The sequence below is a fragment of the Haliotis rufescens genome, unplaced genomic scaffold (genome assembly GCF_023055435.1).
Source record: "Haliotis rufescens isolate VD_foot unplaced genomic scaffold, xgHalRufe1.0.p SCAF_13, whole genome shotgun sequence".
Classification (NCBI taxonomy): Eukaryota; Metazoa; Mollusca; class Gastropoda; order Lepetellida; family Haliotidae; genus Haliotis; species Haliotis rufescens.
In genome coordinates this window covers 19,760,790-19,786,357 of record NW_025963813.1, presented here as the reverse complement: position 1 = coordinate 19,786,357, position 25,568 = coordinate 19,760,790, and the positions used below count along the sequence as shown (strand labels likewise).

At 39.0% G+C, this 25,568-nt stretch overlaps 1 protein-coding gene across 2 annotated transcripts in view; it reads right to left on the bottom strand.

Annotated features, from left to right (window-relative positions):
* LOC124132269 (G-protein coupled receptor dmsr-1-like) overlaps window positions 1-25,568 on the bottom strand; it is an 80,670-nt gene that overhangs the window by 46,246 nt on the left and 8,856 nt on the right. Inside the window, exon 1 of one of the 2 annotated variants that reach the window (XM_048394302.1) lies at window positions 9,499-9,556. The exons of the other annotated variant lie outside the window; for it this stretch is intronic. The gene's annotated coding sequence lies outside the window, so the exon portion shown is untranslated. Of the gene's footprint in view, window positions 1-9,498; window positions 9,557-25,568 lie in introns of those variants that run through there. 2 annotated transcript variants of the gene reach the window in all.

The following is a 25,568-nucleotide window of genomic DNA, read 5'->3' as shown; positions in this document are numbered from 1 at the left end:
CGCCACGAAGAAAACAAGCTGCACGTGGATTTCTCAGCGGGAGAATAACTCCTTTATACCCCGTTTCGAATAAAAAAAAGCACGCGTTTTCGGAGCCAATAAAAGTCACTTGACAAAGCACACGTTAACCTCAGCTCAACCGAAGAGCTATTTTCTATCAATTTTGAATGTTTTTAATCTCCTTTACAATAGCAGATTAAAACATGTCATTAAGACAAATTCGTTGTAGCAGTATCACTCAGGGTACATGGGTTTTTATGCTTCCCTCGATAGGTTTTATCCCCCTCGCCTCCGGTTCATGATATAAAGCCTAACGTAGGACGCGTACAATCCCATGTACCCCTCGTGATCCTGCTACAACATATTACATACAGTGTATCAATTTGACTAATGTTAGTTCAATATAGTGACCACTTCTAAGTATTCCTCTGTCACATGTAGACAAAAACGCTAAAACGATGAGGCGCTGCGATTTTGAATGTTGTGAACCTGATCAAGTACTCATTTTATACATAAATAAAAGCGAAGAAACACATTTTCATACTCATAAAAAATCACTACTTGCTTTTTTAAAAGCAGAGTCCATTGCTTGATTCAAACTTTCTCATAGCCATATGTGTAGGAATCACTGTTAAATACCAGCAGTGATGATGTCAGGTGTTCGCGAAAAGGTTACCGTATCCTGCCACACCGTCGGGACCCGTCACAAACACATGGTATGGATAGTCAAATGCTGCATACGACGTTATTCATGTACACCAACCATCCTGATTTAATCGAATATGTGCGCATTACGGTTGTGCCGATTATGTAAAGATGTTGAATTGAAAACATATCTGTTACCGCCTTATCATTGCCAATATGTTCTTGTGTAAACAATATACGTTTAAGTATTTTGCAATACTTTATTATCATGTCAAAAAGATCTTTAGTTTCAACATTTCTAATAACCTACAAGTTCTGTGATATTACAAAACCATCGGCGGTAAAGCAAGTACCTTAAACCTAGCATGAGCGTTGACATGATTATCCTGTGGCATTGAAAATTTACCCCCTGGTTGCTTCCGTGTAATCGCATTATATACCAGTTTGTATTGATCGCAGTGATCATATACCGTAACATTGCTGTACATATGTGTAACGTGAGTGTTATAAATGTGTTGTAAAAGCGGCCCTTGAACAGAATGTGTGTTTTTAGAACATATATTTATGCATCGATGATTATCAAAATACATGACCTGCATAGATACATCTTACCAACAACAGGATAGGCCCTTGTATCAAAACAAACTTCGAGGAAACGAACAGTGATTCTTGATCGATTACAGAAAGAAACGGAATTAGTTTTCTTTTTTTTCTATGATTGCTGCAGCTGCTTTTGAACAGCTAGTTCACAGAAACCTTTCTCAGTTAAAGAACTCCCGTGTTGATATAAAAATTTGCCGCCTGAAGTGTCGGGATCTGGCAAATAAATGGAATCGTTTGGATGTATGTGATTAATAGACTCCTTCAACAAAGGCTGTTTTTTTTTAATTCAGATGTTTCTCTCGCTTAGAGCAATCCAGAATCTGCATATATATATTTACTTAATCACGCATCCAGCAAACAGACACGTGCACTAGGTTGCAAACGAAATACACCCATGCAAAATTTACCAAAGGGAATGGTGTCGTATATTTAGCGGATGTTCCAATAGTTTACTAGTTAGCTTTCACACTGTAGTACTTTTGTTCCACAGTCAAACACCGTTGTGTCGAAGTTACGTTTTTTCTCGAAGTAAAAGCTTGTTCCCTGTGTTTTCCTTTTTTATTCATCCTTTTCGGTTGTGCAGAGCCTCGGATAACTCGAAGTTTATACGCAACTTCGACAAAAAGGTGTGTACCAAGCAGGTACTTATACGATGCAGTTTCGACAACGCACATGTGCAGTTGTTAAGATAGGCGAGTGGAATGTTGGTGAAATTCGTCATCTTATATGTTCCCGATTTCATATCGAATTAATACTGATGAATATTGACATTTTTTTCACCATACAAATATGTTGGTCATCATATCAGTTATTTGTTATTTCTTCTTTCTTCAATTTAGAATTAAGAATTGACATCTTCGATCGTTTGTTTTAACAAATAGTGAAACTAAAAAGTGAGATTTTGGATTTTCTTGATTATATCCTCACTTGACCATTAGTGAGGAGAATGTTTCAAAAAAAGTTACAGTAAAATACCTAAAGCTTGAGTTCATCGGTAACTGTTACTCGGTACTTCGGAAATATCTAAACATGAAATTGATTTCATTTAGGTGTGTAGGATTCTACCTTCATGGTGAAATGTACCAGGACTAGAACAGTGTGTCCCCCTTCAGATGGTCGAACTTACTGGTTCACATCATGTGATGCACGGAGCAGATGAAGCAATTGAAAGGGTGGTAAAACATATTGCCATGGAGCAGTTACAGACAATGACACTAAAGCAGTGGTTTCGACTTTCAATTCAATATGACTGTATTATTTTGTGTACCTTGTGTTTGTTACCAGAAACGATTTTAAACGTTGGCTATATTTATGGAACTATGAATACTTTATTTTGCGGGGTATGTATACATAAGCAAGTGGTAAATAGTGTTTTGACTATATCAAAAGCCGTGCAGTTTATGTTATCGATTTGTCGCACTGCAAAAATGTAGCATATAAACAACAAAATTCCTGCTATAAAATGCAGCCAATAGATTCATTATACTTCTGCAATCTATATGGTATTCAACAGCGACAATGTTGCTATCCATTTCCAACTACAGTTTCCTCGCTTATTGGAGGCAAGTACATAGCAAACACTAAACAGATATGTTGGGTATAGTATTCAATAATTCCCATTGTTCACGTTGCTCTTAAGGAACCATCCTGGTCTGCTCAAACAAGCCGGTGTCTGGTGAGGCGAGCGCTTTGTTAGTTCCAAGGAAGGAAAGAATATTTATGTCATCAAAAGATGAAACGACTGAAATGCTTTATTTCAATGTGGCCCATTCTAAACCTTATAGGCTGCATCTCAAGCGTTCGAATGCATAAACATTAGACTGACAGCTTCCTTTAACAGGAGTTATCCTTGTGAGTGAACTTTAACCAACCATCACAGTTCTAGTAGCTATTGCAATCGTTTGATGGTGATATTCTTTGTCAACGCCTCGCTGCTAAGTATTGAACCTCCATCAGATTTCTGGCAGACCGAAAAAGCCAATTTCCAAATGTTTTATCTCAAACGTGACATTGTCGCCACAAAGTGTCCTGATGCCCCTATCTCACCACGTGGCATGGGCGAGAGCCTCCTCGTCCACGGTGTAGGGTTTGGATGTAGGTTGTAAATGTTTGAATACGATCCTTCGGTAGGGTGTCGGAAATCGATAACTGTTTCTACTGAGACAGGAATACAATCGTCACGTTTCTGGCATTAACAAATCTTACTGGATCTTCAATAAGCATTAATTTATTTGTCTTTCATATTATTCAGATTATCTACCCTCTGGGTGGTGTACATGTAAGCAAGTATTGTCTGTTTTACAACTGTCTTTCGAATTACCTCTTTGGATAAAACAAACTGATGGCAATTATTTCAACATGAACTTCATTTCACTGATAATGCTGGTGTTGCAGGGTCGACGGGAAATGTCAAAATTGACCTACATGTTGCCTTATAATGGTGTCGAATGTTACAACGCTTGGTGGGCACAAAGTTGACCATACTTTTATGAGCACGTAGTACAGCTAATAGACGGCAAACGATAATTAAAACATATCATAAAATGTTATGTCATTAGCATATCATGTTACATAGCTATTATCGGTAAAAGTCCATTCAAATGAGCTTAATTTGCCTACACTGGATGTGTATCATTCGTTCCTCTGATCAAGGCCATGCGCTCTGTTTCAGAAAGCAGTCGTAAGTCTATGTTAAACTATGGGAGTTACGATCACTTTAGCACTACGATAGTTTTGTGGAACGGGGCCCTGTTCTGAAAAGTAATCGTAGCAGTAATCCCTTTATTGTATCCTGGACTTACGATAGCGGTTCTGCTAAGATAGCTTGGGGGAACGAGGTCCACGTCGTGGGACTATTGGAAGCAAGGGAATCGCAATCACCTGCAGCCAGGTTATTCAATTTGTCCCAGAACGCCATCTCCAGACTTTGATATTGGTACCAACAGCATGATACGTCACGTGACCGACCGCGGTCAGGATGACCTGTCTTGCAGTGATATAACCTATTGCTCCATTGTTTCAAGTTTTCTTATGGATATGCATCTATGACATCATCTATTGTCCACAACAAACAAATTCACTATTTGGAAATTCCTTCTGTGAGACTGAGAACCCTCGTCCTGAAGACCAAAATTAGTTCTAGACTTCGAAATAGGACCGTTTCCTTTTTGTTATTTATTCCTAACATAGCAAGTAGTTAGTCTCGTTAATCAAAGCGCTTTGTCATTATTAAGTCATCTCCATCAGACAGAGGAGGATTTGATGTGTAAACACTGATGGCGATTAAGCCATTTCATCCCTGTTTAATGAGTTGTTCAGACAACGAATCAGTCATCAAGACATTCAATCCATGAAGTAGATTTTATAAAATTTGCCATTTACATTAAAACTGCATGCACACATTCAACATTTGCACTTCATAATCATTAAACAAATGATGGTTTTATTACAAGCGAGTTATTTGATGATGATGTTTTAGGCGACTAACTACGAAGACATAAAATGGAATTCATGTCATTTTAAGGTAGTAGCTTGTTTGCTTTATTCAAACAAAGATGAGAAACAAGAGATCATACAAGTACATCTTGGATTCGAACTGACAACAAGCGCACCCCGACAGTAAATAGACTAGCTAAGGCGATGTTTGATGCAGACACAGCCGAGACACTACACACCAACACAACCTGCAGACAGCAACCAACACGCAACACACCGACACAACCTTCAGACACAGTCAACACACTTCACACCAACACAACGAGCAGACAGCAACCAACACAAAACACACCGACACAACCTGCAGACACAACCGACATACAGCACACCAACACAACCTGCAGACAGCAACCAACACACAGCACACCAACACAACCTGCAGACAGCAACCAACACACAGCTAACCAACACAACCTGCAGACACAACCGACATACAGCACACCAACACAACCTGCAGACAGCAACCAACCCACAGCTAACCAACACAACCTACAGACACAACCGACATACAGCACACCAACACAACCTGCAGACAGCAACCAACACACAGCACACCAACACAACCTGCAGACACAACCGACATACAGCACACCAACACAACCTGCAGACAGCAACCAACACACAGCACACCAACACAACCTGCAGACAGCAACCAACACACAGCTAACCGACACAACCGACATACAGCACACGAACACAGCCTGCAGACACAACCGACACACTGTACATCAACTCACAATTCCACTTTAACAGGACCGGGGTGTGCATTATCCACCATTACATGTCAATCAATCAACATGACTGAACAGACAAATCTGACATTTTGTCCGACAGCTTCAAACATGGCAACGTTCAGGAGGTTTGTTTTTTATTTCTGTACAGTGAAATTGTCCATCATACGATGGCGAGGGGGCATATTGTTTTAACTGGTTTCGTCGTGTATGCAAGGGATGCAAGGGACACATTTTGCTGACTTTAAATCAAATGAATGCTGGTGCCGCAATCCGATTGGTAAATAAAACACAGTGATGTGGTATTTGCAGTTCAGTTCCATAATTCTCAAAGTTTTTATTGGTTTATATGACGATGTACACAAAATATGGTTTTCATTACATCTTCAATCAGTCGGATATTAGATCAGATATTTTGTGCTTTCATAGCGATTCATGTACACGAAGATATATCGCCGATAACATTCGAATATAAAAGTGCTCATTCCGACGATTTCAAAAACATGATTCCAAGGCATTAGAGGTCAAGTACAGCAGGTAAGTGAAAACAATACGTGATGCAATATCCCCGAAAAGAATGGCAGTAATCGGGTTTATGTAGCTTAGCTATTGCAATGTCAACTCAACTGCCGGGCAAGAGAAAGTATAAACTTGAAAATTGGATTTGACCAATAAATGACAAACAGCATCAAAATATCACTCGGCTGAAACAGCCGCCAAAACACTGCAACAACCGTATCAAATACATCACCATGGAATAACCATTTCTTCTTTGTTTCATTTTTGTCACCATCAACCATGGGTGTATACTTCCATTTGCTTCCAGTGTAATTTTTTGCAAATATTGTGACATCCGAATTTACGTAAAGCAAAATAATGCGAAACTCCCTTCTCCTCATAGAATAACTGTAATAATAAATAGAGAACTAACCTTTCCTTGTGAATACCTTGAATTGAATTGAATTGCCTAGATATACCTAGATGTAAAATAATTTAGAATTATTGTATGTTTTTATGTTCATAATAACCAAACATATTGGAAACGCGTAACGTGTAATGTAGACTCTGTAATGAAATTATTTTACAGAAAAAAGCATTGTTAAATTATCTTAATACAAGGTAATAACAAAGGGCCCAGCGAATCTCTTCATTTTAGAAACTACAGTAATCTAGACTTACAAACATTTATAGAGTTGCAATAGCTGTATTGGACATTTTTGTTTCAGGGTCTGTATGCCAGACTATACACCTCTTCGTCCATCACTGATTAAAACTGAGTAACGATAACTGAGGAATGATTGATGCTTTACTCCGAATAAACATACACCACCATGTGAACTAAACAATTTACAGTGGGATGTTTAACCAGGTCACAGAATCTGATGCGCATTTGTACCATAAAAACGAAATCGGCAGGTTTCACATGAAGAGGCTAATAATTACTGTTTTGTTTAGACCCTTAACTAACAGCATCTGTTATAATCATACGCTATATTGCGTGACACATTAATACTTCTGTAAACAGCAACACTGCATGAAGACAGATGTAATATAACGCGCAGAAATTGTAAACATTTTGTCCTGAAATGTATAATGTTATATTGTTGATGAACTTTGGGGCATGTGTATTTCATGTACTTTTACCAGCCCGGGGAACAGTTCAATACATGCTTTTAAGACATTAGTAAATTCAAAGATTTTGCAAAGAATTACCTCATTATGTTCATATGGGTCTATCTGTTCGCGTCCTTTCTCTGACAAATGTCAGTGAGTTGCTGTTAGTACCTGTATCTCTCAGCTTCACACAGACATGTAGTTATAGGAAATAGGATAATTGGATACTTTGAGTATCTGATTATTCGATTTTAATGTTTAACATCCATTTTCCAAGTGCTCGTCTGAGACGTATTCCGCACAGTGAAGGAAACGTGACCTTCATCCAGCACAGCATTCCGTAATATCAGGTTCACTCTGGGCAGTGAGTGGGAGTGAGGTTCATGTTCCCATATGTTTACCAAATACTCATCAATATACACTGCTTGTCTGAGACACGGTAAATTACCACTATTCCCGTCTGTGTCAATGCGTATCAAAGAGACGTGCAATTATCAATATTTATTAACGACATTCTCACCCCAAAGGAGATGACAAGGGGGCTGATCCCCCGTGAGTGAGAGACATTGTCTAGTTAGTATTATATGCAGGATCTAGATCCAGGTGTACGGGATTGATTTGTCTCCACGCACAAGCGAGTGCGTGTAAATACATTTAATTACCTATCATGTTCCATTTATAGTGGCACTCAAGGTTCACACAAATATTGCACATCGACTTCTTCGTGTAAGCAACGGTGAGCTGCTGAAGGAGGTATTTTGTTTTCCTACCTGTCTGTGTAACTAAACTGATGGCTTAAAATGAGATGCCGCCATGATGTGTGTTTACAAAGAAAACAGTCAAACAATAGCTTGCCTGACTAACTGAAATGAGAAACGTTGTATTGTAAAAAACAAAACAATTTGAATGAAAATTTGAAAAGGGTGAAAGTTTCGTCTTTCTGTTAAATAATACGATTCTGCACGTAATAACCGCTCTCATTCCGTTGAGACGACCGAGACATTAACAATGAACGGTTGAATAGAGTCAATAGAGAAACATCACGTGCCCGGCGACCAGGGAAACAGCATGCTCCCGGTGACCAGAGAAACAGCATTTACCCATAGACCAGGGAAACAGCATGCTCCCGGTGACCAGAGAAACAGCATTTACCCTTAGACCAGGGAAACAGCATGTTCCCGGGGACCAAAGGACCGATGATGTACTGTGTTTGGTGGTCAAACCTCAAATGCATGTCATCTCATTTTATCAAGAAACACGACGTTGTTTACTACATACAAACCGTCCTCATTCACATTTCAGACGCACCAAAAAGAGCAAAGCATTCTTTATGGCAGGCACGTACCAACTGGAATTCTGAAACTTTGCAGATGTTATAATTAAATCAAATGCTTAAATCGTTTGAGTTTAATTGATAGAGCATCGCCAGCCATTAAATAGTCCAACCATTACATGGTTCGTCTCGTACTTATTTAATTATCACATATCATTATTATTCATAGACATGTGTATTCAATTTAATATGATGAAATCGGTATCAGTTTCATGGCGCATTACAAACATATTGTGCTCAGTGAATTTCGGTAATACATGCACAGCGCATTACCCCGTTTGATGTGACTATAGGCAATCAATAATTGCATGAACAACAGCGCATAAACGTTAGGCAAACAAATCTAAATGAACTTAAAACTTTACGAATTGCTACTTCAAATGACATAATTGTGTTATGCATCAGAAATATTTACTACCTTTGGCAATCCCACAAGTCGATTGATCACAGACGAATATTTCAGAGCAATTTAATATTCCTAACATGAATTCAGCTGGCATTTTGAATACAAATAGAATAAATACAAATATTTCAATTGGTGCACTGCATATAGATAAATCTGATTGCGGTGTAAGAGATGAAACCATCTCACAACCATTTCCTTTCGTTATTCTTTAATTACTTATGATTTAAGGAACATACTGTAAAATGATATGTCAGCATCCCTAAAATGTAATAATAGGGCGTACCTTTACGGAAACAGATAGGCAATTACATTTTTTAATCATTTATAAATAATAAATCTTCGATAGCACATATATGATACATATGTTTCATATATGTACATATAAGACCTCGAAATTAACATAACAGTTAAATAATTCATCTGTATTTTTATGCCTGTAATATCGTTTACAGCACACACTCGCAGTAATTATGTCCCGTTAGAATTACACATGAACCTTTGCTTCAGATCAGTTATGATATATAATAACATTTCTGCGACGCAGAGAGTATGGGTATAGTGACATATTGATTACACTACACACATTTCACATTTGACAACATAACACCTGTTCCACGGACGTGCAGGTGAACTTGTGAATACCTGTTGGTGAATACCCGAATGTTACTTACCAGCGGTACGTTGAACAGGCTTCATCACTGTGTAGAGGAAATCTTAGACCACTTGACATGTTTCCTACAAGGCTTGCTATCTCCATGTAATTCTGATCAATGACTTATTCAATAATCATCTCAGGCTGTTCCTGGAGTCGTCACAAGCACCTTTCTTAAATCGCCTTGACTTATTTGCGCCGGCTAATTAAGAGCTGCCATTCGGTCCTTATCTCAATCTCTCAACGCATGCCATACCCACTGAGGGTTACATGCGCATTCATCATGGTGTTAATTTACTCAACTCTCGCCTTAAGTCTACAGAAGCGTGGGGACCAGGGATCCAACCGAGGAAGGTACTCCCTTTTTAAAACGCTACTCATTAAGCGCCATTACGCTCGCGTCGGACACCATCCACTTAATCGGGTTTACACCTTCCAAAATCGAATAAGAGGGTTGTGGTGTTATCACGTTTTGGTAGAGGACAACAGATGGCGAGAAATGCACTCGAAGCAGAAATATTGCTTTTCTGATTTCTCCTTAATCAGTGTGTGAGCGGAGCATGTTCACTCCAGCATATTGATGAAAGCATTCGGCAGTGACAGTCGGGAATTTACCAGCTGCATATCGAGCCTTTTTATTGAAACGAGTTGCGCAATTTCTATGTCAACCCTGTACCAAGTGGCAGAAGCTTGACAGGTGTACATATCTCAAACCGTAACAAATATGAACAATGCTATTATCAGGTACAGATGAAAGACCAGATATCGAGGACTCTTTTCACTTCACTTTTCATTTCAGTCACTTTCCTTTTTAATATGTGAGATCTTGACAGCAAATATAAAGAAGATCTGTGATTTATCAAATCTATTCAACTGTTTCATAGTATCAGCATGCATACAATATTATTCACAAAAGAAGTGACATCGTCAGGAGATACCGTCATAATGGTGAGTTGACGGTGAGTCTTAATCAGCATTAATAATGCTTCGGTACCTTTGTTTATCTTGTTTCGTAAAGCACTAAACAGTTTCTCAGTCGACCATATGTCGTGATCATTGGCTTGTCCACTCGGAGAGGCCTCTTGACTCTGCTGCCTGAGTGAGTGAATGAGTATGGTTTTACGCCGCTTTTAGCAATCTTCCATCAATATCACGGCGGGGGACACCAGACATGGGCTTCACACATTGTACCTATGTCAGGAATTGAACCCGGGTCTTCGGCGTGACGGGCGAACGCTTTAACCACTATGCTACCCGACCGCCCCCTGCTGCCTGAAGATATCTGGTCTTCAGCTGGAACTTTTAGAATCTTCATACTGACCGTCCATTCCAATCGCCTAACGTTTTCGCGGATATATGGCTCTTATGTCTGGTGTAATAAGACACCTGCAGATCTGGATAAGTAGTTTAGTAGCAGGGAAATAACATGTGTGACGTTCCATTGAAACCACGAGGTCAATGGATGAATTCGGAAGGATGTATCAGCCTCGCCAATAGTACAGAATCAACAAAATCTCGATTACAAGCAAGATACCTACCTATACAATACCTAACAAGTTTGAATAACAAACTTATATATCAATTCAAAATATCCAATAATTGTATTTTGCCCACAAATATTATTCAAATGTTACAGATGAAACAGCATTTGTGTGTGCTACGCTGTATTGGTCTGCCTTCTAAACTGATGGTTAGTGGTACGGGGTAAATCCCTTCAACCTATAGCTGATGTGTTTTTGAGAACCATCCACTATCTACCAGGTCGTCCAAGATTATAGGATCGAGATACTCTGCACAAGCAGCTGATATCCATAAGTAAATACATTCACGCCATTGGTGAGATATCGATCCATGTTGGGTTTAAACGTTTTAAGGTTCGGTGGTCCGGTGAATACTCGCCGCATTTATTGATATTACGTTCCGTGGCTGTGGCCCATTAGGGGTGTAAATATAACTGTTAATGTCAGGCTGCAATGCCACAGGCTCTAGGAAGGCTTAGTAGAATTTTTGTACATTACCCTTTCCTATAATTACTGAAACCACAACAAATTTACTAAAGCCCTTTAACATCTTTCATTGCCAGGAATAATCGACAGGCTCGTTACCTGTGCGAACCACAGCGGACTATTAGAGAACAGATCGATGCACATGACGAAGTAATGGTATAGTATCATGGTTTTAATCAACTCCCAGCTTAAGGGAGAAGTGACATGAGCTGAACGCCGTGTAAGCATTCTATATACTTATATATGACAATACGTTCTTGCAAAATCAGCACTATTGAAAGTAACTGCACATTTGTTGATAACTGAGGCACATGGTGAATCAGATTTGGACAGATCAGACAAGAAACATGATTTTGTAAATATGTGGCCATATGTGGCATGGTACCTAGAAGAAAAGTTATTTAAGTGATGTATTTTCTCCAAAACAATTTGAATTGAAAAGTGATCTTATTTGGAGTCAATATGTCTAATACCACAGCATGGTAACTTCACCTGCTGTGGCATTTGCTGGACACTTTACCTTGCGAACCAGACCTCTACTGATTTAGACAAACATAATGTCAGCTATGACTGAATGTGACAAACTCACATTTTCGTGAATAAATCACATAGACATTGTGTTTCAATTAAATACGAAATGTGAAGTAAAAGGTACAAAATGAAAGGTTTTCCCTACATAATCTCGTGGCATAATATTGTACAACACGATTCCAGAACTACAGGTAACAAGTGTCGAAACAGTGTATTGTGCACATGTATCCACTTAACTACTTTTCGTCCGAAGATAAGACATGGCACCATATTTGATCCACTTACAGCTTGACACACCTCAACCCCATCACATAAAGTAAAGGTTCGATAACACTAACTCTGAACCACTGTAAAGCTGAAAACAAGAGAGTCCTTTGCCCTATTTGTTGATCGAGGCAAAGGAGTTCCGATATGTCGTTAATAAGCAATTGAGACGTGACCACCATAAACAGGACATCGTTAACAAGTGATATTAGAATGATCGATTCATGATCGCGTAAAGGCTCTCAATATTGATATCTGTTCCAAGGAATTCTTTTAGTAGATGTTTATACCGTCTGACCATCATTGAAATCAATCTGGCGTCACGAACTTCAGTGGTTATGTCCACTTTGACATAAATGTGCCCAGTTTATACACATAAGGTCATTCCTAATACAACACGTTGGTTTATATACAATTGGTTTCTGGTTTGACCAGAGTTATTACACTCATAGTACGGGAAGGGCAAGGAATAATGTGTTTGTGTGGCTTATATCAAGTCCTAATAGTTGCCTTGAAGGCTAAAACTGCCCAAAGAAAGATTCTTTACAACGACAAGTAAGACCTCAAATCTGAAAATATACTGCCATAAAATGAAAGTACGTGAATAAAGTTCGTCAAAACAATTAAGTAAACAATTTGATGATCATGATTATGTGAGATAAAACGTCGGTGTACTTGAGGCATAGACCCGAAATGAAACTTAAACAGAAAGAATGTGATTGGTTAAAACTTCCGCAGAGAAATCAATGGGCTCTAGTCCACGTGTCACTCACGACATCAAATTCCACATATTAATACAAATCGCAAAATCGTTACACGTTACAACATGACATACATTTAATAGACATACACGTACTAATAACCCAGCTTTTTAACGGCGGCCTGTAAAATGTCGAGTCTGGATCCAACAAACCAGTGATTGATATTATGAGGAACGGTCCACGCTGTCGAAGTACGTCACCAAGCCTGAACACTCGATCTGTTCAGTCTCCGTCAATTTGAACAAGTGTGACTGTTCGAGTCAATTTGAGTAATTTAAATCAAGTTTTCTAGTTCCTAGTTTGACGCGGGCTTATATCTTCTTTAAAGCTGTTCTGAAAAATGTTTGTTACTGATCTTGTCTTTTGCTGATCAATGGACCCCTTTCTAAATTTGATCATATTCATAACTGTATCTAAGATATTCTGAGAACAAAGTTGGACCAGTGAAGAATGATATTTTGTAACTGACAGAATGCAAACAGTTTAGATACGTCGATAATACATTTAGTAAGCATATCAAAGGACAATACTTTGTCTGATTCCTTCAGACAACCATTGGTATTCCGGGAAAATGTCTTGATGGACAAATGATTGAAATGTCACATTGACATTCACTGACATGATAATTAATAGAGTCTGGTAATACAATTGTGGGTTATAATGAAAGTGGGATCAGACTCCTTTGTGGTCAGTTATTTACGAGATTGACTCCATCAGACATTGTTTACTAATGATCCACATTAGATGAAAGGCTAGTGCTATCTATTATTGTATGACACGTCAACACAAAGACAAAGTATACTCATTCCGAGACAACAATATTCCTCCTGTGTTCCAGGACAATGTGATGTTGTGAAGCATTGATGGTCATGAAGGAAAATAGTTTTATGTTTGGATAAACACGAGCACAAGTCGTCACAGAACACTGATTATGTACCTTCCGCTGTACGACGTTGGAGAAGTAACGTCCATGACAGTTGAAAATTGTGGAGAATCTGGATACTGCATTGCACGAAGCACATACAAGTACATACGCTTGTACATTGTGGATAGGGGTGGAGGATTGCGCACTCACATCCTACCCACGCCTCTTTCACTACCCACACACACGCTTTAGGAATTATACTTAACATTTATTCATTCGAGAATGTTATAGCTGATCAGGTATACTTCGTGTAACCGTATATCAACAGAATAACTAACTCATTTGGTGATTTAGTTTCAACAAAAATATTTATTGCTAAACGCGAAATGCTAAATCACAAATACCACACCTCCTTTTCCAAAAGGTAGTACATACCATTATATTACGGAGAGATAATCTGCAAATATTCACCAACAATCTGTGTTAATCCAAATTCAGTGAGGTACAATATGAAACCTTAATATTATCATTTAAACCCAAAACCGCAAATCCAAGATGCAACATGACATACATTAATAAAAACCACCAAGGCCCAAAAAACCGTTTCATGGCATGGTTATAGCCTCCTGAAATGAATCTGTCCACTGAAGCCCTTTAAAACATACCCGACCAGTGCATGCACGCGCTGTTTTACGTCATGTCGAAAACGACAATGGATGGAATTGCCTAGCACCTGTTTCGTGTTAATCGCATGTCAATAACATGTCATCCAATCTGAACAATCGATGCTACGATCAGTAAACATGAGTATGGGACAATGCTTAAGTTATCGTTCTGCTATTACGTGTAAACAAGCATTATGGGTAACAAAGGTTAACTAAGAAAATCATTCATGACATCACATGACATAATATATGACGTCAGGAAAACGCTCTAGCTACATAACACATCAAGACAAGTATTTACCCTGCATTGATCACTCATGTCTATGTATATACAGATTTGTAAATTCACAGGTTGAAGGCCTATGATGAATGTATGACAATTGTATTTCTGTTTAAAAATTCATTTAGAACCCTTCTCTTTTATCACGGAAGGTACCAAAGCAGGTTGTTCCGAGTTGGTTTCCTTCTTAAAGGCGTCCAGAAAGTGGTTAACACAGTGTATCAGGGCGTACATCTTGCTGGATTGGCACAGTATTCCCGAAAATCAAATGAATGAGTAGGTTTAATCTTTTCATCCCATGGCCAATATTCCAGCCAAATCGCGATGAAAACAATGAGATGAGATTTAATTATTATACAATGCCTGTCAACAATATACAGTAAAACCGCACGCTAAGTATCAAAGTTTTGGTATGAAACAAAAGACATAAAAAAAAAATATATATATTTTTTCGGTAGATTAGTTTACATTTGTGAGTGAGTGAGTGAGTTTGGTTTAACGCCGTTTTTGACAGTATTCCAGTTATATCACGGCGTGTCAGCTTCATGTGCGAGGAAAGCCCGAAGTGATGCAGGTCTCAGACGTTTACCACTTCAGTGAAACCCAAGAGCACAAGTGGCACCGCCTTGAGTTATCTCAATTGATCATCACATCACACTATACTTAAACAGTTTAAACTATTGTTCTTCAAATAATTCTATTTCTCTTAAAAAACACGAATTACACAACCACTGACATTATACGAAGTTGAATCATAATAACTATCCCACAGTCCACACAGTTTAGCAATGATAATCTAATCACCGTATTCGGCGTAATAAGCGCCCAGGGCGCTCTCAAAATTAGAAATAGGGGGCTCTTATTAGAGTATTATTTTGGTGAAAAACAACAGAGTTGAAAGATAAATTTCGTGGTTTATGCTGACAGCCTGAAATGTTTATATACGACATATATATTTTTCCAGAATTTAATTGCCTATAGTTAAGGGTGCATATAACACACGAGTGCGTATTATACGCGAATAAATAAGTCTTGTGTACATTGATCAATCCGAAAGGGTGCTAATTGGGATTGTTCACTAGTCAATATATTAGCAAATATCGCCGTGGGCGCTTATTAGAGCGAGGCGCTTATTACGTCAAATACGGTAATGTGTTTATATCAATAAGTTACTAAAATTAAGCCAAGGCAGACTCTATGTATTATCCACAAAATATTTATATATGCATCCGGTATCTACATTGTGAGCAACACAATTTTGCGTTACAGTATCAAACACTGTGTTTTCACTTACATCAGGATGTCAATCATAATATTGACGTCATGGCGAGTATAGGCTATAACTTTTCCTGACCTCAATATACCTAACCCATGGACGTTGAAGCCATCCCGCTGTAGGTACAATGTAAACATTTATGACAAGAATATCAACACCCTCAAGCTTCAACACAGACAAGTTGTTATCAACTGCCTTCCCGCAAATCAGTCATATGGCAACTCTTACCACATGAACAGTTGCACAGTGGCTGAGTTTAATGGTGCTACCGATATTGCTGCTGATGTCATCATTTATGGCTTCTGTTAAGTTCGCATTACAGTAGATTAAACGGGACAACGCAATCAGTCGTACATTCGGTGTTGATTTTATTTCACTGGGCTGAATAAAACATGAGTGGATGTATTTGCTACAAATGACCAACGATTGCTATACGTACAACTTATGCAGTTGTTGTAGTGACGATCATGATGCCCACCAAATACAGATTACTAGAATTGAACTTACCATACAAATTAGTTCCATAGTTTTGATAATGAATATTTCTTACTATTCAAAGGAGACCGTCCATTCTTATAGAGGAGAGAATATATAATCGCTGTATCGGAAAACATACAAAAAACAAAAGATTTGGTAATCCACGCCCCCTGTCGGCTGTACGTTTTTGTAAGATATTTCAGTGTTTGGTCGAGAACGGGACTCGCTTAGGAATGTAACCGGTACTCGTAAGTAAACTTAAAAAAACATATATTAATTTGTCCACAATAACTTCTGGAATGTTTTTTTTATGAGGCACTGATATCACCTCCATTCGATTTGTTTCAGAAAATAACCAATAGTTTGGACGTTCATATTCCAGAAATGGAATACAAGAAAATAGCGAAGCGGTGATAGTTTAGGGTATATATAAATGCTATGATCTGTCGTCAGCAGAAGGATCAGCTTTGAGAAGGGACAGCCAGAGATAGCACGGTCGCGGAACCCAAACCTAATGCCCAGACCCCTGAAACGTCGCACGTGGACCATGCAGTTCTTCCGTGCACGTCGGTAAGTGGTCATTCTTGATTTTGACACTTCACTGAAAGATTTTTAAAACGTTCTGAGCCTTTAGTAATGTTGATTTTCATCACAGTAACACGTAAGCCATCTACGCTCGATTGACAGCAGTATTTGTGATCCGATTGGAGATGTGTCGCCTACAACGTGATGTACGCCCAAAGGTTATTGACCTGGTTCAAGCTAGTAGACCTCAGCGAGACGTAGCCAATATGGTCAGCATGGCTCAGTCTGTAATTTGCAGACTTCGAAAAAGGTTTCTGCAGATGGCGCGGCTGTAGGCGTCCTCACGAACGTCAGACAATCATCAACGTAAGGCAACATGACAGATTTCAGTATGGGTCTGTAATGATATGGTGCGGAATCACCATTGACTGTCAGAACGCCACTGCATGTTGTGCATGAAAGGGTGACAGGACACCACGAACATACTGGCGCCAATAGCTGCGCCGTTTGCGCGCCATGCTGGTCCCCGCTTTGTCTTTCAAGACGATATTCGTGCCCACCGTACACAGATCGTACCTGACTACCCCCAGCAGCAAACCATCACCAGAATGCAATGGCCAGCGATGAGTCCTGGCTTTTCATTCATAGAACACGTCTGGAACATGATCTGGAGACGTGTACGTCGACTTTCAAGGCCATCCGCTTCAATAGCCAATGTTGTCCAGGTGCTGCAAGAGGAGTGGACAAGACCTCCTCACATTGTCATTAAGAGATTGATTTGGATCACTCCACGCCCTATAAAGGAATATTTGACCAATCGTGGGGACATGGCCCATTATTGATCAAGTCATCTCATCACGTTCAATTTTGTACTGCTCAGCCCTGTCGTCTTTCTGGTTTCTTTGCACCCTTACAATACACCGCCAACGTGTTCTGTTGATTGTCATGTTACACCTAATCCTTTCTGTTCCTTATCAACCATTACCATCACTCGGTACGTCTTTGTATTTCTGTAATTATACGTTATTTTCGAATATTACCTACTTTTTTTAGAGTATATTTCATTTAGTATTGTTGCACAGTTCTGATATTGTAGAAACTACCGGATGTGCTTTACGTGACATGGAATCGGTACATGCTTGCATCATTCAGTAACATGAAACGAAACATCCTTCTGTGTATCAGGTTGTTCGAGGTAGTATATACTATTTTGATGTCGGTATTATCAAGTTAAAGACATTTACACATTTTGAAATACAACATTGAAACGGTATGCATGCAGATGTTGCTTTGCTCATAAATATGTATGTGATGTGTCGGAATATGTAACATTCAAGTATCATATTGCCGTAGTTCACTTGTGGTTTTACAATGGTTGTAAAAACGATTGTTTGGTATATTATTCTTCAATAAGCGTACGCAGTGCATACCCGTCAAGATTCGGGTTAGAATTGATCTTCAGCAACCCATGCTTTTCGAAAGAGGCCACAAACAGGATCGGGTGGTCCAGCTCTTTGAACTGGTAGATGCATGTTATGGTATCCCAATTGAGCAGATCGATGCTCATGATGTCATTCACTTGATTGTCTGGCCCAGACTTGATTATTTACAGACCGCCGTCATATAGCTGGAGTGTTGATGAGTGCTTCGTTAAACAACAACCAGCCAAACAAACAAACCAAAGTTGTGGACAAAAAGAATATTTATATAAAGCACTCTGACAGAGCGTGTTCATCTAATCAACCTGGAGCACAATGTAGCATCTCGTGAAGATGTATATATCAGTAGTATCCGGTGAAACAACCAGCCACTGTATGCCGCCTTCAAACACGACTCGTGAGACTGCGTTAAAAACCCAGTATCATCTCCTAGATGTTAATCAAAAGGAGTAATATCTTTCCCCATCGCGATTCAGCCGCCTTAGATGAAATTCTGTTTTCAAATCACCAATGCCAATCAATAGACTAGCACCACGTTACTACTAAGAAAACCACTCGCAGCAATGGCCAATCTGAACTGTTGACTCTCAGAGTAAATCAAAAGTAATCTCCCTTGCTCCCTTGTTGATGCAGCAACCATTACAGATTGAGAGAACATGTGTCTGTCGTGGTTATTCGGTTACTAATTTATATGGCCGTATTGTCACATATTTTGTTCATCTATGACGAATATTGTGATTTGGAAAAACTGCGTTTGAGATACCCATTATCAGCTCCAGTAATCTCTTGATCGTGATCATCAATGCATCAACTGCATGAGGTGTATGTATAACTACCGCATATAAAAAATACATCAACTAATGGATTATCCACTTCTAATGCCTAACGCAATAAAGTCAACACCGAATGTAATACTGATGGCGTTGTCACGTTTCAATCTACTATAATGCGAACTCAACAGAAGCCATTATCAGTCACATCAGCAGCAATATTGGGAGCATCATTTGTTTGATTCTGAATCTCGCCAGTAAAATCAGCCACTGTACAACTGTTCATTTGATAAGAGTTTGCACCCGAATTGTTAAACGGGACTGCAGTCGATAGCAGTGTGTGCATGTTTATATGCAATAATGTGGAGCATCACAAACAGCTGAACAATACTTTTGTGTCGCATCAACAGATACTGTATGCTAACGGATTCCTTCAAAACTATTAGGGTCGATTCACGAATATTAATGCTTTTTAACGTAGCCGTACATGGTCATTTAGAAGTTTCCATTGATATCAATAGTTGTAATTAAGCCTGGTCAAAACCAGACATTATTTACAATGTAAAAAGATATGGAAGCAAACGCCCCAAGCATCGGCATCACACGAAAGTGTGTTTGGTAGCTGGCTGTACAACACCGCACAATAACACGCATTAGTTAGCATACGCGCCGCATCGAGCACTCGTAAAAGTCTCTTAACGTCCACGTGTAGTTGTCAATAAGCGTACTTTCAAGAACACTTTGCTGGGCCGGTGCTGATGGCATACACTGATTATCTGATAAGGGACACGAAATATGAGACCGCTGAAAGTTGTCAGTCCTTACTTTTGGAAAAGTAATGTGTCCTGTTTACAAAGTTCACAATCGATATGAAAGAAAGTGAAACACATTTATTACAGCAAAGAGTGGACTGCAGGAGTGGAATGGTTCTACTGCCGAACACCAGGACGTTAATAGTTAATAGTTAATAGTTAATAGTTAATAGTTATCTTTTTGGAGTGTTCATTATGTCCTTCGCTTGGTGTTGCTGGTGAAATTCACGAGCACGGACGGGTATGGCGCTGTCGCGGAGCAGCTCCTGCGACTGGGGTGTTTATAAATGTAAATCAAGAAATGATAGACAACGTGGTCAAATTTCAGTTTTATTTTTATAAGCATGATATAATTAACGAGAGACAATCTAAAGTGGCTGGACGACTATTGTCACGGGCAAAGCTGACTTCTACATAAACAATAAACGCATATGCAAGCTCGTTAACTCAGCAGCCGTATACGAGCTATTACATAAGGTGCACGTGACTATGTCAACACACTGACAAGACAATTAGCAAGACACATACACAGCAGACTAACCGGCTGAGCCCAATGAACTCCCTTTGGAAGAAATTAACTCTGAACTCTCTAAGTGAATAACCCAGGCTTGGGTATCCTCCCTTTAGTTACACGTTCCATTTGTCACACACCTTAAAACAACATAGGTCATGGTTGAGGGCACAGACTGGTCTACCCTATGTTACCTAAGTATTAGAGTGGAGTGATACAAGAAAAGTAGAAAAGTTATCCTGTACTTTATGTGGGTCATTATCAAAACCTTTGCCCGTTTTGGTCCTGTTGAATAAACAAAAATAAAACTTGAAAATTACAAGTTAAGGTCTTCACTTAACAAATAGTTGGGTAAATTATGCCAACACAAAGAAAGATAATTTTGTCATTTTTTAATTATTTTCAAGTCACAATTATCTTTCAGTAGGAAATTATGCGCTGTAGCTGATGTTGCATATTTGCAATTGCATCAGACAGTTTCTTTTCACAACCTATCTTTGAAATTAATACTGCTGATTTGTGGTAACACTGAGGACAATCTATTGCCTATTGACAGTGATATGTTAACAATTTCAGACTATAGACAATTAATTAATTCACCAAAGAATATGTTATTTTTTCCTCATATATATTGTAGTATAAAGATTAACTACATTGTATACATTCAATACAGAGAAGTTGCCTTTTAGTCATATCATTACATTTCACAATAACATCTGTGCTAAAACTCCAGCTTGGCAATCAATATGTATACCTTGGTATACCTTACAGCCAGATATGTACAATAAGTAGGTTGGCAAATATGACTATAAATACATGAAAAATATGACAGCACTAGATAATGTCACTAAATCCTGCGTGACAATCACAGATACTAAAACACTTTTTACATGTGACTATGCTTCCACACTAATGAGAGAAAACATATATCAAATCAACACATGATAAGAGCATAAGATTATTATAATGTAATTTACATCTGTAGCGCTAGCCTAACAAACACCCGATCATTGTATTCTGGCATCTCTGAGGGCCCCAAGACTGCGAATTACGGCGCCATTGACGACAGGACCATCCGGTTCAATCCCATTGTGCCTACATCCCAATTTGCCTAAATGAAATAACGTAGGCACAATGGGAACTCAGTTTCGCCCTGTTTATGTAAATGGTCTGAACCAATAATGTTTGACTTACTTTTCTTATTATCAAGTCAGGCTTGTACTGATGCAGCTTCCTGTATAAAATATGAGTAACTGAAAAAACTGAGCAGGGGAATTAAATACTTATTACTGTTTAAACAAGCCAGTTCTTAAGCTGAGCAGAGATGTTAAAACACATTATTGTATAAACTGTATTTTCTTTTGGAGACCAATGCAATTAATATTAGACTGAGTATATACTTATTACTGTATAAATTAAATAAAATAATATAGAACCAATCACATCAATTAACTATTTTTAAGATCAATGCAGTTTGAGTTCTAACCAATTGTTGTTCAAACAAGCCAGTTATTAAGTTGAGCAGAGATGTTAATACAGATCAGATCCTTCAGTGACTACATGACGTCAACCTGGGTTGACTATGACGCCAGGTTCCAAGGGCGCATGTGGAGTCAATACCCCATCAGTAATGTATAGGGCAGCTATAGAGTTATATGCTATAGTGATATCAGTTTAACACATATACACAATTTATAAGGAATAATAGTTAGCATATGCAACATACTGCCTGTATAATTATCATGCGTTTCATTCATACACGGATTCGATTAGTTCTTGTGGAAATCTAAGTAAACGCTGAACCTACTGTAGCGTCGATCCCAACCTTGCACAACTATAGGCCCTTTGCCAGGTGCCCAGGAGTACGGACAGAGGACTGCAATGACATGTCAACTGGATATAAAAACATTCTAACCTCTTTGGAACATCATATACGGTCCCCAGTAACAAAATTCGAAACACTCTACTGTAACAATATTTTGAACTCTTTACTGTAACAATGACTTTATTGTAACATTAAAAACTGTCATCTGTAGCAAAATCATAAGCTTTTCACTGTAACAACATCATAAACTCTCCACCGTAACAACATCATAAAATCTCCACTGTAACTACATCATAAAATCTCCAATGTGACATCATAACCTGTCCTTTGTAACAACATCATAACCTGTCTATTGTGACAACATCATAAATGTCCACTGTAACATCATAAAATCTCCACTGTAACAACATCATAACCTGTCCATTGTAACAACATCATAAATCGTCCACTGTAACAACGTCTTAAAATTCCATTGCAAAGTCATACACTATCCTCTGTAACAACCCCATAAACTGTCCATTGTAACAACAAAAACTTCCCGCTGTATCAACATCATATAATTTCCCATTGTAACAACATCCTAAAATCTCCACTGTGACAACATCATAGAATGTCCACTGAAACATCATAAACTCTCCACTGTAACAACATCATAAAATCTCCACTGTAACTACATCATAAAATATCCACTGTGACATCATAACCTGTCCTTTGTAACAACATCATAACCTGTCTATTGTGACAACATCATAAATGTACACTGTAACATCATTAAATCTCCACTGTAACAACATCATAAAATCTCCACTGTGACATCATAAACTCTCCACTGTAACAACATCATAACCTGTCCATTGTAGCAACATCATAAAATGTCCACTGCAACAACATCATAAACTCTCCACTGTAACAATATCATAAACACTCCACTGTGACAACATCATACCCTGTCCATTGTAACAACATCATAAAATGTCCACTGTGACAACATCATAAAATCTCCACTGTAACAATATCATAAAATGTCCACTGAAACATCATAAACTCTCCACCGTGACATCATAAACTGTCCATTGTAACAATATCATAAAATGTCCACTGTAACAACATAATAAAATCTCCACTGCAACAACATCATAAACTCTCCACTGTAACAACATCATAAACTCTCCACTGTGACAACATCATAACCTGTTCATTGTAACAACATCATAAAGTGTCCACTGTGACCACATCATAAAATGTCCAAGGAAACAACATCTTAAACTCTCCACTGTAACAACATCATAAAATGTCCACTGTAACATCATAAAATCTCCACTGTAACAACATCATAAAATCTCCACTGTGACATCATAAAATCTCCACTGTAACAACATCATAAAATCTCCACTGTGACATCATCATAAAATCTCCACTGTAACAACATCATAAAATCTCCATTGTAACAATATCATAAAATCTCCACTGTAACAATATAAAAAACTGTCCACTCAAACTTCATAAAGTATCCACTGTGACATCATAACCTGTCCATTGTAACAACATCATAAAATCTCCATTGTAACAACGTCAAAAATTGTCCATTGTAACAACATCATAATATTTCACTGTAACATCATAAAATCTCCACTGTAACAACATTATAAACTGTTCACTGTAACAATATAATAAACTGCCCACTGTAACAATATCATAAAATCTCCACTGTAACAACATCATAAAATCTCCACTGTAACAACATCAAAATCCACAGGGCCACGACGTCGATCGAGTTCATCCCAGAGGTGTTAGATTGGGTTGAGATCTGGAGATCTCGACGACCAGGGCAAGGCGTTGATGTTTGCATTATGAAGGTAGTCTACCGTGACACGAGCTTTGTGCGATGGAGCGTTGTCCTGTTGAAACAGCTCCCCCTGGCGTTCAATGATTTGAAACCGCCTCCGAGGTCTAGTGGTAGAGCGTCCGCCCGGAGAGCGGAAGGTCCGGGGTTCGATCCCCGGCCGCGTCATACCAAAAGACGTTAAAAGCTGGTACTTGGCAGCATGAGCGGGTTGTTCTTTTAAACTGTAGTCATATATACTGAGTCAAATTAAAAACTTCACATTTTTAAAAGTAATCCCATATATGATATACGACGGACAAATGTATCAGAGAAGGAAATTTTTAATCATTAATGTCCAAAGAAGGATTTTAATTAAAGGTGGTAACCATAATTTGTTCCAAGCACCTACGGTATTCGGTAATAACATCAACAGTTTAAATCATGAAGTCCCTAGCACGAGAATCTGATGGCACACAAGTTCAGTAGCGTGTATGGCCACCATGTGCGTTGACAACTGCCACACAACGCCAAGACTTCTGCCAAGAGCATCCCAGACGTGTTCGATGGGATTGAGGTCGGGAGACCTTGACGGCCAGTCCATGATGTTGACTCCCGCATTCTGAAGGAAATTCCTTGTCAAAATTGCTGTGTGGGGTCTGGCGTTGTCGTGTTGGAAGATCAAACCGGGTCCATGTGCTGCCATAAGAGCAGAAGTTCTGGTGCCAGTACCTGGTCGCGGTAAGCAGCAGCGTTGAGATTGCCACGGATGACAAGAAGCCTGGAACGTGCATTGCCACAGAAAGCACCCCACACAGGGACACTTCCGCCTCGAAATCTGTCAACTTCCTGTACACAACACTGGGCGTAACGTTCATAACGGCGCCTCCACACCCTCGCCTCCACACCCTCGCCCTACCATCAGCAAATCGAAGATTAAATCGGGATTCATCACTGAAGACGACTTGATTCCAATTCCTCTGAGTCCATCGTTAGTGTCGCTGTGCCAACAATTGACGTTGACGTCTGTGTAAATGAGTCAGAATCGGCCCGCAGTGTGGCCGTCGTGCTTGAAGGTGAGCAGTTCTCAGACGGTTTCGAACAGTTTGCGCACTCAGTCTACCCCTAAACAGTTCATTTCTGGTTGATGTAGCCGTCAAAAATCGGTTACGGAGGTGACGTAAGACAATCTGACGATCCTCTGCATGTGACGTCACACGTGGTCGACATGGCCGGGGGCGATCAGCGGTGGTACCCGTT